The sequence below is a fragment of the Pelophylax lessonae genome (genome assembly GCF_965119305.1).
Source record: "Pelophylax lessonae genome assembly, chromosome: 6".
Lineage (NCBI taxonomy): Eukaryota > Metazoa > Chordata > Amphibia > Anura > Ranidae > Pelophylax > Pelophylax lessonae.
The window spans coordinates 33,590,695-33,605,550 of record NC_138773.1 but is presented as its reverse complement, the minus strand read 5'-3'; positions in this window follow the sequence as shown (position 1 = coordinate 33,605,550).

Below are 14,856 nucleotides of genomic sequence, written 5' to 3'. Positions count from 1 at the left end.
GTGGGCAGAGTAGCTGGTGTGGAGCTGGCACATAGGGATGACACGGGATGGGCCACTGCAGTAGGGAAAAGGTAGCCGCACAGGCTTGTCTAGCAGAGGTGGACTTCACTAGACATTTTATCAGCAGTTCTGCCAGGTTGTCGGACAGACGCAGCGTCCTGCGGATGGTGTAGACCTATTTAATTTTAATAAGTTTTAATAACACTAGATGAAGAGTACTTTTTTATCTTTATTCTTTACCAGTTCAATGACTGGCTGTCAAAAGTGGGGGAGTATAGAATTTCAGAAGACCCCCTGGGGAAGTAGAGGTAGGAAAGGAAGTTCTAAAAGTATTGGTGCTGCAAAGAGCAGGAAGTAGCACTCTTCAGTAGAATGGGAGGGGGGGGACTTGGAAGAGCTGAGAAGCATGGGTAGGGGGGGGGGGGGAGGGTGGTACTTAAGCAACAGGAGACTTGTGGAGGAACAAGGGGCTATACTGGACTCGCATGGAGGAATGAAGGCCTTTCTGAAAGAGCAGGGAGTAAAAGGGTGTTGTAGAGGAACAGTGAGGATCCTGGGACTGAACTGGAGGGACAGCAAGGAACTGAGAGCTCTACTGGAAGAATATTGGGGAACGAAGGGAGGCTTTATGAAAGGAGAATTGAGAAACTGTACTAAAGAGGAACAGGGAGAACAAGGGGGGGGGGGGGCTTTACCAGAGAAATGGGGAACCTTGCTGGAGGAACAGGGGAGAAATTGGGGGTGGGGGGCCTTGCTGGAGGCGCAGTGAGGAATTGGGTAGGCCTTACTGGAGGAGCAGGGAGGAATTGGGGGCTTTGCTAGAGGATAAGGGGAGAACCGGGGGCCTTGCTTGGAGGAGCAGGAAGGAATAGGGTGGGTTTTCCTGGAGGAGCAGAGAGGAACAGGAGGCCTTTCTAGAGGAGCAGGGGGGCATCAGAGGCCTTTCTGGAGGAACCTAGGGGCTTGTTGGAGGAGCAGGAAGGAATAGTGTGGGTTTTGCTGAATGAGCAGAGAGGAACAGCAGGCCTTTCTAGAGGAGCCGGGGGGCATCGGAGGCCTTTCTGGAGGAACCTAGGGGCTTGTTGGAGGAGCAGGGAGGAACCAGGGACCTTGCTTGAGGAGCAGAAGACTGGAGCAGCAGAGAGGAACCTAGGGCTCTGTGAAAAAGTTTGGGACTGCTAAAAAAGCAAAACGGAAGCAGAAAAGCGGATGAGAACCATGCTGTGATTGGCTTTACTGCCCTGATTATGACCTTGGATAAAGTCCAGAGCATTTGTTACAAAGTTTATATGTCATGACCATCCTTGTGCAGCGTTTCAGGGCATAATGCAGGGTGAGGACTACTGGCATCCTCATTTTCCTTTTTTTTTTTTTTTTTTTTTTTTTTTTATCCCTGATGAGCTTAGAACTTTGCAAATGGTTTTACGAACTTTGGGAAGCTACCACCGCTATAGCACAAGTGGTAAACTGTTGCTCTGACAACACCTACAAATGCTGCTGATGAGCTAGCTTTTGTAGCATTAAAAGGAAATCAACAATGAAGCAAGTTTTAATTATCGGTGGACTTGCAGATCTCATTGGGTTATGAATGTTGGGCGTATGGGCTGGGATAGTAGATTAAGATGTCACTGAAGCCCAAATGAGGGCTTCTAGAGCCACTTTTGAAATTTTCAGATTTGACCAAGCACCCATCTGACCCTAGCATTTCAGTCCTAACTAACAACTGTTAGCACATCACATTTTAAGTGGTCCTGTCAACTGCATTTTGTGAAGTAATCCAGTATTGAGAGTCCAGTGGTTCAGCATTGAGGTTGCATCCTCTTCAAGTGATTTCTGAACTAGACCTGATATGCTAAATGACCAAAAGTACGAGGACACCCTTCAAATGATTGGGTTTAGGTGTTTCCAGTGAAGTATGGTTAATGTTACAGCATATAAATTTAGACAATTGTGTGCTTCCAACCTTGTGACAGGTTTGGGGAAGGCCCTCTTATGTTCCGGCTTGCCTGAGCCCCTATGCAAAAAGCCAGCTAGATAAAGACAAGGTTTGACCAATTTGATGTGAAGGAATTCAAGCAGCCTGCAAAGAGTTATGACCTCCACCCTACCAAACACCCTTGGGATAAATTAGAACATCAATTTTGAACCAGATCTTCTCATTCAACATCAGTACCTGACCTCACAAACGATCTGTTGGCTGAATGTGCACAAATTCTCACAAACTTACTCCTTCCCAAAAGAATGGGGAATGTTCTAGCTGCAAATCGAGGCCTACTGAATAAAACTGGTCATGGTTTTGGATTGGGATGTCTAACAAGCTCATATAGGTGTGATGGTCCAGTGTCATCAAACTTTTGGCCATATAGTGTATCTTGGCAGATCTTCAACCTCTAAAGAGCTACTTACTTTATAGCCCCACTAGGTGGAAAGTAGTCTTTTTAGGCTTGATTCACTCTAGCGTTTTGAAAACCTTGTTTTTATTGTGTGTTTTGCATCTGTTTTGTTGCATGTTACTGCACTGGGTAAAGTGCAGCAAAACACAGAAGATCGTATGCTAAAGGGCAAAAAATGTAGCACACCCTGAGTGCAATTGCAGCCTGATGAATCAGGACCATAGGTCTATTTAAAGGTTTAAAATAATGTATACTTTTTTTATTTTTTTTTTTTTCCCCCACAAAGAAGACAGATTTGTTAATAGCTTTTTCTTGTCTGTAAATACTTTTCCTTCACCGTTGTCCTCAATGAATTGGAGACCTAAAGGTGGGAAAAATTTAAGTAGCAAAGTACGTGAAATAAGATGGTGATTTTGCTGATCTTTTAATAGGCTCAGTGGATTTTATGGTTTGTTTTTTTCTTTCTTTTATTCTAGGGTAGGTAGGACTTTTTTCACTAAAAGCCTTTAGTAAATTTTATAGACAATTGTCCCTAAGTGTACTGCACAAAATACAACATTTTGAAATTGAGTGCAGATTGAAATAGAAGGGCATGTTTTAAAGTAGATTTAATTAAAGTGGACCTTGCATTATACAATGGCCTCCCTCATTTTCTCTAAAGGGCAAAAAAAAATGGTAGCAAAAATACACAATATAGTTGGGTTTCCCCAACTCCAGTAGTGTACTGGGTGATGTCATCCATCTGCTAATAAGATCCCTGGGAATGCTGAGTATCCAAAATCTCCTGAGAAGACACAGCAGCACAGTGCAGAATTGTCTTCAGGTGAGATTTGGGCTACTCAATGAGGAGGATAAAGGGATGATGTCTCCAACTAGGCGCCATGGGAAACAGCCGGGGAAAGGTAATTTTATTATCTAACTCGGCCCACTTCATCCAGCATGCTACCGAGGGGGGGGCACTTTGGATCTCACCCCTCATTGAGAAGGTCCACCTATTTAGTTTAAAGCCTCAACATGGTAATGTAATTTCCAAATTTTGTTTTCACTCGTTTCAAATCTGGTGATCCTGCCATGAAAGTCTTTATTCAGGCACTTCCATTTAAGTGGTGACAACTGTCTCCCAACTGCTCTCCTACTTTGTCACCCTGAGTACCTGGTAAAGGCTAAAAGACCTTTGTCTGTGCTGGCATGGGTCATTGTTGTCACTATTAGGACGCTGGAGCAAATGCATGTAGACAGGAAGTGGCTAAAAGATGCTGGTGAAGATCAGCAGCACTGAGTTGGGGGATGAAAACAGTATTATGAAAAAAGTGATGATATGATAGTCATTTAGTAATCCAAATGGCACACATTTAGGGTTTACATCCATTTTTAATTTACAAAATTTCTTGCGTAGAAATAATTTATGTTAGCAAAGTGGAATTTTGTTATAAACTGTTAAACAAGGATTAACGTTTGGTTCTTAGCAGCAACTGCACAAATGGGACATTTTACAGGGACAGGTTAAAAAAAAAAAAAAAAAAAAAAGTTCTGATTGGTTGCAAAGAAGCTTCACTTACAGCTGAGGTAATCCTGATCACTTCTACCTTGTGTTCCAAACTCATTCTGTTAGATCAGCCCGTATAAATTTTTTATTTGCGGTCCGTAATTTTGACTTTTATGTAAGGTTATGCACTTCTAGAAAAGGTTTCACTTAAAGCATGGGTGTCCAAACTTTTGGCTTCTCTGGGCCACATTGAGTGTAGAGAAATTTTCTCGGGCCGCATATAAAATGTATACTATAGTTAGGGTTCATAAGTAATAAAATGCCGCCGCACCCTTCTTGCACCTCCGCACAACCCGCACTTATTTAACACAACTAGAGGATGATCAAATGAAATGGAATCGGTATACAGAGGTTTACTTCTTCTGAGAGATATTAAAGGAACACTCTAACCACCATGACCACTTCAGTGATTTGAAATGGTCCTGGTGGTACGAGTCAGAAACACTGCACATGCTCGACCCCCCCCCCCTTCTTCTCCCCTCCGAGGCAGTTTCTGCCTACCATTAATTAGAAGCCACTGTGGCCATGCCCCCGACTCGACTTCCTTTCTTCCTAGCAAAAAAAAAAAAAACTGTCAGGGGGCAGTGGGCCGCATTGCCTGGGGTTCCGGGCCACACGTGGCCCCCGGGCCGCAGGTTGGACATGCCTGACTTAAAGGATTTGTTCTTGGCTTGACTTCAATATATTCCCAAACCTCCCCTGCCCTCTCTAGATCATGTCCCAGCATTTGTGTTTAGTAAACTATGTAGCGAAAACCAGCTTTGAAATCACCAGGATTGTAAAATTTTTGCAAGGGCAACTACTGGGAGGTCCGTACCTAATAGACATAGGTGCACCACCAGAACTACATCTCTCAAGAGCCTTGTTCCTACACACAGTATGTGCATTGAATTTTGGGAGTCAATTTTGCTGGGAAAGAAGTCGGTGTATTAATGTGGCGAGGGGCAGGGAAAGGTCGAGTTCTGTAGTCCTGCAAAGGACTTGCAACCGTGTTTTGGGATTTCAGTGTAGAAGAGGCAATGTGTTGTGTGCTCAAACGGGATGGTAGGAGTTTACTTGATTTATAGCAGATCAACAGGTATTTTTTTTTTTTTTTTATTGTACTTGGGCATATATTGCAAAGGTGTACTTTAATGTATTTTATTTTGACCTGACATACACTTTAACCCCTATCTTTTGCCTGCAGTCTTCTGTTGAGACTAATGGGTCATGAGGAGGCTCATCTTTTCTTATGTTGTTAGTCTTTTCTACAGAATGGGCATCACCGTGTCTCTATAGTTCAGTCAATGACTTTGGAGATGGTCCTTCATCTTAACGTGCGTCAACATCCCGGTTTACCATTTTAGACATGTATGTTTTCTAGATGACCATATTTTTAAGAGGTGACCCCCCCCCCCCCCCCTGTCTTGATTCATTGGCATCACTATATCTCTTTAGTTCAGTCATTTTACTTTGGAGATGGTCCCGCAAGTTAACGTGAGCCCAACGTTAATGTTTCCCTGCTAGATTTCTTCATTTTCTTGATGAGCATCTTTTTTTCAGAGCCTTGTCTTGATCCAGTGCCATCACTGTGTCTCTTTAGTTCACTACTTTGGATATGGTCTTTCATCTTAATGTGAGTCAACATCTATCTATGTTTGCTATCTAGGCATTTTCGTTTTCTTGATAACCATCTTCTTCCTAGAGGACCGGTATTCTTTATTCATTGATTCTGTCAAGGTTCATGTTCAGCAGCCCACTGATGTGTCCATTTAGCCAAGGTCCATTTTTTTTAGGTATGCTCCTCTATACTCATTAATTCTTCATCTCCTAAATATATCCAGTTCACCCAGAGAGTGATTATCTGTTAAGCATATTCTGTCATTCTTCATCTATTTCTGATAACGTCTCCAGTCTTGGCTAACCTCTTCAACCAAAATCTATGGTCACTGTGCATTGACCTCCTCATTTGTGCAGTAGAACGAGGGGGACCATCTCAACCTAGCAGTTCTTTGTTAAATGTGTTCTATAATTTTCATACGAAATGCCTGGTGTACATAGATTTATAATAGGTCCTCTCCATAGTCATTTCACACCCTTGCTTGTCGGTGGAGCCTGGCCCTGCATGTTGTCCCGTTGTTGTGCACCTTGTTCCTGGGCCCCTAGCCACCAGTGTTTTGAGGGAGATTAAAAAAAAAATCCGTTCACTTCACAAATGTTACTTTTTTTTTTTTTTTAAATCTTAAAACACGATTGCTTTGCGTGTGCAGATCCAATGTTGAGTGCATGAGACCTTGTGTGTATATAATATGTACAGGGATGTGGTCTACAGGCTGTATATACTGTGTGTGTGTGTCACATGCATCTCGCACTGTAAATATCGAAACTGCTGGAAAGCCGTCATTTTTGATATCTGTAAAAACAAGAAAAAAAAATTAGGAAAAATGTTTTCTTAAATGTCTTTGTGATGCTGATTTCTGTTTCTAAACCTCCCCCCCCAGATGCCCAATGTCACTACTTTCTGCCCAGTATTTCTTTGAGTTAACCCTGTCGGTAAAGGACTAGCCCTGCCTTCTGTTCTCTGTATCATGTAATCTGTCTCCGTATGTAGAATATTTCACGTCTACCTTCATGGTTGCTTATGAAACATCTGAATTTTAGTAAAATATTAAATCCCAAAGTTGCCCGTGCCTTGTTTTTGTTACATAGTTGCATAATGAGAAGTTACTTCTTGGTTTTGTGCTGTTTTTTATTGGTTGCATTGAAGCAGACATCAGAAAAGTTTTTTTTTTTTTTTTTTTTTTTTAACAAACTGCTGCACATTATTTCTATAGCTGTGGGCTAATCCAACTTGACCCAGTTATTTTATTTTGCTCATTTGGAATATTTTACAGTGTTTCAATGGTAATATTCACCAGTTCCAGTCCCGAAAAGGGAGCTTAGACTTTGTTGTCCTACACACAACCAATATTTACCCATGGGACTTTAAATGAGGCATACTACAAAAGTCAAAAAGGGGTTTATTTACTAAAGCTTGAGTGGAAAAAAATCAGTCACAATTCCGTAGAGAAACCAATCAGCTTCCAGGGTTTATTGCTAAAACTTAATTCCATAAGTTGAGGTTAGAAGCTAGTTGGTTTCTCTGCAGAATTGTGACTAATTTTGCCCTCTCTAGCTTTAGTGAATACCCCAATAATAGTAAACCCCACAATGCCAACTGTATTGTACAAGGATTGGTCACAAATGTATAAAGTATACATTAAAACGGTTTGGCTTATCAAGCCAATGTAACATTCATGTAACAATATATAATGTGCATCAAAATGGTAAATTTTCAAGTACATGCTTTACATATCCAAGTTTATTGCAATGTGAGAGAGCAATGAATCTTGTAACTCAACGCGTTTCGTAAACACTTCACTTCTTAATGAGTAAATGCCTCCAACAACAGAACCCTATACTGAAAAACAAATACATAAATTATATTAAAGCACTCCCTAGAAAGGCGGGGAAGTGCCACCACCCTACATTTTGATGTTCTTAAAAGGGTCTTCCAAACTAGCTTGCAACTTGATAAAACATAGCATCTCCAAATAGTGACCGCTGCTCAGCCCCCTTTCTAGGAAATGTTTTTAATATAGTTGATGCATTTTTTTTTTAGTACAGGCATACCCCACTTTTAAGTACACAATGGGACCAGAGCATGTATGTAAAACGAAAATGTACCTAAAGTGAAGCAATACCTTTTTTCATTTCTCAATGCATGTAAATACACCAGCTCCATAGGAAATCTTGGTTAGCTTGACAGGGCACTGCTCCCAAACCATAAGTGACAAGGACACCAAGCTTGGGGAGCATGTTAAGGGGATCCAGGACTATAAAATGGTAGATAACCTAGGCAAGCTGGCTGGCCACAAATAGGATATGTTGTAGTCCTGGGTCCCCTCTCGGTGCTTCCTAAGTTTGGTATCCCTGTCACTTATGGTTTTGGAGCAGTGCCATGTCAAGCTGACCAAGATTTCCCATAGACGCCAATGTTAAAAACCAGTAGTGCCATGCCAAGCTGACCAGGCTGTGTCCGTACTCGCGAGTGCATGTAAAGTGAGTGTACTTAAAATGGGGTATGCCTGTATAGGGTTCTGTTGTTGGAGGCATCTACTCCTGAAAAAGTGAAAGTATTCACAAAACGCGTAGTTACAAGAGGCATTCCTCTCTCATATTGCAATCATCTTGGTTATGTAAAGCATGTACTTGAAAATATACCAGCTTGATGTACATTATATATAATGTGCAACCCATTGGCTTGATATGCCAAACATTTTTATGTGTACTTTATACACTTTTACAATAAATTTGTCCTTTTATGACTTTAAATGAGGCATAATACAAAAGCCCCGCGGGCGAGTATTGGTTGTGTGAATGTTATATATGGGAATGGAGGCATGACATGTTAGACACCTGCTCACAGTTCTCTTTTAGACTTTGTTTTCCTTTCCACAGTTGTAAACCTATATGGGTTGATATACTAAAACTGGAGATTGCACAATCTGGTGCAGCTCTGCATTGAAACCAATCAGCGTCTGTTGTTTTTTTTTTTCTGTCAAATCCTAATTGAACATACTGTAGTTAAGGCCTGTAAACACAATAAGAAAATTGTACCAAAAATACCGCTTTCGAAGCGATTGTACAATAATCTGATCAGAAGTACACAGTTTGCGAGAGCCAATCACCACAATTCATGTAAAATTATCTGATGGCAGAAGCATGAAAATTTTTTACTTGTACGATTTTCATTTAATCAGTACCGTTGTCCTGAAAATACATTACTTCCAAATTTTTGTGCGGTCGTGCGAGAATTTTCCTAACTTTAGTAACCTCTTATTTTTTTTATATGAAACTAGCATGCAAAAAAATAAATAAAATATGGTGAATCATTTGTCTGATAATCTCATCGTATGCAGCAGGCATTAGGGGCTGATTGTCTACCGTCGAGAACTGCACCTGCTTTTGCACTCTCCAGTTTTAGTAACTCAACCCCATGGACACTTATTTTGGAGAAAGGCTAACTAACCTACCCCTTTTTGTTTTTATATAGCCCCACGCAATTTAGGCAAAGCTTTACATATACTGTACATTCACATTCGTTCCTACCCTCAAAGAGCTTATCAAACATTTCCATCATACGTACACTAAATAAGCTTTTATAACTGCAACACTTGTTTTTGCCCCCATTTTTCATGAGCTGAACTCGGAGACTTTCTATGTACACAAAAGGCCTATTTCTTCTAAGGTGCATCTTATTGATGGCATTTTAAATGCACAGAGATTCCGTGATGAGATTTTGAGGCCCATTGCTGTGTCATTCATCCACGACCATTCCCTACGACAGCGTGTTCCAGGTCCTGCCAATATCCAGCAACTTCGCACAGCCATTGAGGGGAGTGGACCAACATTCTACAGGCCACAATCTGATCAACTCTATGTGAAGATGTGTTGCACTGCATGAGGCAAATGGTGGTCATACCAGATACTGACTGGTTTTCACCCCCCCCCCCCCCCCCCTCAATATAGTAAAACTGCACATTTTGGAGTGGCCTTTTATTGTGCCCAGCCTAAAGGCTCGTACACACTTGACGAAAATCGGACAAAATATCCTCCGATTTTTCTCTCTCATGCTTAGCGTTCACAACCGTTTTTAGTAGAGAGTGCATAAATGTTCACGAAATTTCTCGTCCGATTTATTTTTTTTTTTGGGGACATTTGTTCCTAGACTTCCGGGTCGTCAGCAACTTCAGATCATGCGCGGCCTTTCGTATCTGATTTTTCACAGACGTACTGCATACACATTAAACGAAAATTGGTTGTCTGGGGACGGACGATAAACATTTTGGTGTTTGTCCCTCCGTTTTTTTTTTTTCGTTGAAAATGTCGGGATCGGCTGCTGAACGTTGTGTACACAATAGCCGAAAATCTGACGATTTCACCTCGGGCGGGAATTTTCGGCAGATTTTCTACTATTATGTACCCCACTTTAGGCACACCTGTGCAATAATCAGGCTGTCTAATCAGCATCTTGATATGCCACACCTGTGAGGTGGATGGATTATCTCGGCAAGGGTGAAGTGCTCACTAAGGCTGGCCATACACTATACAATTTTCTTGTTCAACTTTCCTTTAGATTTACCAAAACCATGTAATATAGGGTCAAACCTAAACACTTTCAATTTGTATGCAGTCAGGCAGGCCCTTGCACTACATAGTTTAAGGTAAATCTAAAGGAAATTGAATAAGAAAATTGTATAGTGTATGGCCAGCCTAAGGCCCCTTTCACACATGCTGTCCGTTTTTCATCCATCCGTTGATGAATGAAAAACGGACATCAATGTATCTCTATGTAAAAACGGATGACAACGGATGATCATCCGTTTTCATCCACTTCCGTCAATGTACGTTTTTTTGAACGGATGAATGCCCTATTTTTCATCCGTCAAAAAAACGGATCGGATGAAAAACGGATGACAACGGATGAAAAACGGACAACAACGGATGAAAAACGGACGACAATGGATGAAAAACAGATAACAACTGACAAAAAATGGATGAAAAACGGATAACTGATGAAAAAGTGGATGACCACTGACAAAAAACGGATGAAAAACTGATGAAAAATGGATGAAAAACGGATGGAAAACTGATACATTTTGACGTGACTGAACTGATGAACTGAACGGATCATATGTGTGAAAGGGGCCTAAGGCTGGCCATACACTATACAATTTTCCTATTCAATTTCCTTTAGATTTACCTTCAAATAGTTAGTGCAAGGGCCTGCCTGATTGCATACAAATTGAAATATGGTTTTGGTAAATCTAAAGGAAAGTTGAACAAGAAAATTGTATAGTGTATGACCAGCCTAACACAGATTTAGACAGATTTGTGAACAATATTTCAGAGAACTAGGCCTTTTGTGTACATAGAAAAAGTCTCTGAGTTCAGCTCATGAAAAATGGGGCCAAAAACAAAAGTGTTGCATTTATAATTTTTTTTCAGTATACTAAGGCAAATTTTAGACAGGATCCAATAAACCCACTAGCATGTCTTTAAAGTGAGGAAATCCACCTAGGCACAGGGAGAACATGCAAACGCCATGTAGTGTCCTGACCCTGCTTCAAACTCACCCCTTTTGTGCTGCAAGGCAGAAGTGCTAACCACTTGTGGGAGAAAACCTAGAGCAGGGGTCTCCAAACAGTAACCTGTGAAGTGGATGCAACCCTTTCCTTGCCTTTATCTGGTCATTGGGGTACTATTCCTCCCACTGACACCAACAATGGGGCACTTGTTCTCTTATAGACTACTGTCGCAATGTCATTTTTCTACTCTCACTGTCCCACTTGGCATGGTCCAGCCCCATTGAAGTCTGAAGCATGGTATACTGGCCCTTTGTTGCAATACTTTGGGGACCCCTGAGCTAGAGGAAAACACAAACATGGTGAGCATGTACAAACTCCATGCATATTCTATCCTTTGATGGAACCGAAAGCAAGACAGCAGCATTGGAAGGATAGAGCACTGCTGGTTTAAGGTCACCATACAAGTTACAGTCTGATTATGCAATCTTTGTACATTCAACTTTAGATCTGCCAAAACTATATAATATGAAGACCTACTTAAATTCTTCAATCTGTACTGCTTCAGGTAGGCCCTTGTTTGGTAGCTCTAAAGGAGATTGTACAGAAACATTTTAAAGTATGGTGAGCTTTAGTCTCAGTGCTACCAAATAAAGATCCCAATGATGTTTGGATACAATGTCACATGCCATATCTATTCTCCCTGAAACCAAGCCTGTTTAGGTCCTGTGTTTTCTGCATGCTGGTAGGCAGGCAGTAAAAACAGAACAGTGTCTCTTACATGTTAGAGACTGTAGATGGCGCTGTATATAAAGAAGGAAATCTTTTCTGGTTCAATAATTTTTTATTCATTTAAAACAGAGTAACAGGAAAAAGCACCTAATCCACCCACGCATGTGCTAGAACTTGCAACATGAGTATAAGCAAGCTTCCACACTGCGAACGGAAAAGGAGGAACAGCTTCCTCAATCAATCGTAACAGACATGAATACAAAACGGGAAAAATTCAGGGAAGATCCCCTTACCTGACGAAGCAAACCTGGACATATGAAACTCCAGACAACGGTGCAGCATGTTCTGGACACACATGAAAACCAGAAGAGGGCATAGAGTCCTGTCAAGGAAGGAAAATCAAAGGAAACGGAAACAAGAAAGCGAAGCGAAGACAAGAGAAGGGTGGGCAGGGGCTCAGGAACACTGGGCGTGCCAGTCAAAGCTGGCCCACGCTAGTCAGGGGGAGAGTAGGAGGCATTTGCCAACCATGGTTCCCAAATCTTTAGGAACTTGGCGTTGGAGTTATTACGGATACTGGACAATTGTTCATTGAACATCAAAGCCGTCACATGGTCTTTCACTCATGAAAGAAGACTGTGGGTTTCTTCAAGGCCTGGGTTCTCTTAGCTGATATAAACAAATAGGATGCCAATTTTTATTGGCGAGAAAATAAGCCCAAATTAGGGCAATTCAATAAAGCAAATTTGGCATCCTTTCGGATGTTCAGATGGAACAGGGTATGCAGTAGGCCGAACTATTAAGACCAAAAGCCTACCAGTCACGCACATTTCCACCAGGTGTGCAGAACATCTCTGATCGCCATATCCCCACAAACAGCAGTCATTGGAAGTTGGATTGACCTAGGTGATTTGGGTAGGAACCCAATACCACCCTAGGAGCACTTTATAAGGCCACCTATAATTTGGCAATGTTAAACGAGCATTTAGCGACAGCAGGCCAGACTTTGCTTCAGTCCACCGGGTCTATCTCAGATGCCAAGGCTTGTTCCCACTGGGTCACATAAGAAAGAGAAGTGAAATGTGATTGACTAGTTAGGGAATTCTAGAGAGTGGAAATGAGGCCTGGGAATCCCGGAGAGAGATGTTCGAATGTGGTTTCCTGGAAAGGATAGGTAGAGGTAAGTCGGAGAGAAGATATCCAATGCTGAAGCTGGAGATAGCAAAAGAACTCCAATTGCGGGGTGTTGTGGGTCTCTGAGAGCGGCCCATTCGGAAAGAGTAGTCAAAGTGTCACATACATGCAAGACCATTAGAGGTCCACTAAGAGAATTCCTGAGACTAATCTAAACCTGGGGGAAACAAGGGGTTATTAGTGATAGGTAGCAGAGGTAGGGAGGGAGACCTAAGAGAGCTGGAGTATTGCACCAAATCCTATCATTTCATTCTGTGTTGCATAAATGGTATCAAAGTCGCAGGTCATGGTTTATGTGAAGCCATAGAACCATCTGCATGGAAAGAGGGGTGCAATTGGTGAGCTCCAGAAGCACCCACAGAGAACCGTCTGAGGAGGCATGAAGCAGAAATAACAAGGAAATCTGGGCGGCTAGGTAATATTTGAAGATTTTGAGGACCCCCAAGCCCCCCCTCCCTGCAAACTATGCATAAAAAGAGTAGCTCAAGGACTTCTGGGGTGCTTTTTGGCCCAGGTGAAGCAAAAAATCTTTCTCTGGATTAAACTGAGATATTGTGAAGGGACCCGAACGGGTACTGGAAAATATATAAAAGTTTGTGCAAAACTGTAATTTTTACCGAGCTGATACGACCTATCCAAGTGTTCTGCGTTTGACATCAAGAATAAATTATAATTATATTGAGTAGTTTTCATCAATCAAATTTCTTAAAAAAAAAAAAAAAAAACATCAAACAATATGAATACAGACTAAATATGAAATATTTATTCACTAGACATGTATTCACAATTAACAGTTATACTTATGGTTTATCTTACATTAAATACAAAATTGTTTGCAACACTTGCTAATGGGTTTTGATATACAATATGAATGGAACTAAAAAAAAAAATTCTCTTTTGTTCGTTGACGGACACAGCTCCAGAATCTTCTTAACCATTGGATTATGCTGCCCCCTACAGAAGTAAGACACTAGGCAGGAAAAAGTTTTACCATGCCTATGGGGCAGTCCCAGAGGATATACTCCCACAGTCTGCTATAGGCATTCAGTTTTTTTTGCCTAGTCCGGAGTAAGGACCTAGTTCATTGCTGGGATTTCTAGTCCTGACAATTTTTTCCTTTTTAAATATAATTTTTTCCTCTCTTATTATTTTCTGTTACTGTGAGAACTACAATCAACTGCCGGACTGGGCACATACTACCTGGTCCAGGCTTGAGTCACAGCGTGCCTCTTGGCTCGCACCCCCCCCCATTTGGATGGCGCGGTGGTCTGCCCCGAACGGTGCCCACCCGGTTCCATGATGGTGTGGTAAGTTCCCCCCTCTCACCTGGTGGTCTTTTGGGGTGGATGTGGGCCCCTCCCTGGGACTGTTGGACCCCTGGGTTCCCCTCAGCCCCTCTAAACGGTCACTATGGGTCTTTGGACCCCCACCCCCCCCTTCCCGGGTGCAGTTGTGAGCTGGCTTTGCCACATGGTCCTATGGGGGGGGGGGGGGGTGTTGGCTGTAGTTGCTGCTGACCAGGCTTCTGGCCGAGCTGCTGATGCTGACCGGGCGCAAGGGGGGGGGGGGGTTGAGCAGGGTTCCCTGCCATTCTGGGGGTTGGTGGCTAGGGCAGGGATGTCCTCTGGGGTCCCTGTGGCGGTTGTTGGGCTGGGGGAGTGGATGTTTTACCATCCGCGGGCATGCACTTCACATGGCCGGATCTGGCCTAAAATTTAGAACGCAGCTTTGCGGCCTACTCAGTGGAACCTATGTGAGGTGGCCCCTGTAAGGATGGTTGAAGCCACTGCTTCCCGTGTGGCCATCCGCCTTCCTCTCTGCTGCCCTGGGTGGTCAGATCCACTGGGGCTCACGTCCTGGCGGCAGGGCACCCTCAAAATTTAGG